Raw genomic sequence first — 1,399 nt, forward strand, 5'->3', positions numbered from 1 at the left:
ATAGAGACAAGACACTCAACACATTTACAAATCGTCAGCGGACTTTCGTTTTCACACGTTTTTGTTGTTAATTTTCTCACCCTGTACTTTACCACCCAAAAAAAAAAAAATTTTTTTGAGTTTGGAAAAAAAAAGTTTAGGGTCGGCGCCGAAATTTAGGGTCGGTCGGGTGACCAGAAACAGACACTTTTTTTTGTTGGCCTAAAGGCCAAACATTCAATCTTAAGGCCAGACAGGCTAGCAAATTTTAGATCAAAATCGTTATGAACTGTGTTGAATTACTTAAAGGGGGTTTGAATGTGCCTGGGCTGAAATACAGAAAAAATGTCTTGTTACACGTTTTACGGTCTTGGTAACCATGGAAACGATTCAAGATGGCCACCAGAACAAAAAACAAAAAATCTTATAACTCAAAAACGGTTTCAGATAAATCAATTCTGTTTTTTGCATTTTGTTAGTAAACTATATACTGTATCTATATTTTTACGTTTTGACTCCTTGTTATCTTGTACCAAAGTATTTAAAAAAAAAACATTTTTTTTTCATTGTTTTGTTTTTTTAGATTGACAGAAAACAAAAAGTATTAGTCATAATTGCACATCCAAACGTAAATATGAGGGGAAATATGTTAAAAAACACACTGCAGACGTTCAAGGCTCTAGCTTTATTCCTTGCAAACCCTTAGGGTTTTGAGTGTGTCACAACAATACAAAACGCATAACAGAGAAAACAGACAAAGAAGTAAAGAACAGTTCTTATTTCAGATTTGTGTCTCAATTAGGCTAGATACTACTGGAGAGTGATTGGTATGGACCTAACAGTTCACCCACAGCACATCAGTAATCCCATCCTACTGTAACATGTCCTGCTGCTTCAAATATGATGTATACCTGTGGGTCATTCCATAAAGTTGTGTACCAAAAGTGTGACATACATCGTGAAAATTGAAAGTGTATGAATAGCTTGTTTTTATGGTTTATGTGACAGATATAGACATATGCCACGGTGCCATGCTAAACAAAAGATACGTTTATGCTTTTTTTGGGTACGAGGGGTGGTCGGAAAGGTGTGTAACATCACACATGTTTTACCTTACATGTTGTCCAAACACACGAGACAGATAACAACAAGTCGCGTAAGGCGAAAATACAATATTTAGTCAAGTAGCTGTCGAACTCACAGAATGAAACTGAACGCAACGCAACGCAGCAAGACCGTATACTCGTAGCATCGTCACTCCACCGCCCGTGGCAAAGGCAGTGCCCGTGGAATTGACAAGAAGAGCGGGGTATTCGTTGCGCTAAGAAGGATAGCACGCTTTTCTGTACCTCTCTTCGTTTTAACTTTCTGAGCGTGTTTTTAATCCAAACATATCATATCTATATATTTTTGGAATCAG

The sequence above is a fragment of the Littorina saxatilis genome, linkage group LG7 (assembly GCF_037325665.1).
Source record: "Littorina saxatilis isolate snail1 linkage group LG7, US_GU_Lsax_2.0, whole genome shotgun sequence".
In the NCBI taxonomy this organism is placed as follows: Eukaryota; Metazoa; Mollusca; class Gastropoda; order Littorinimorpha; family Littorinidae; genus Littorina; species Littorina saxatilis.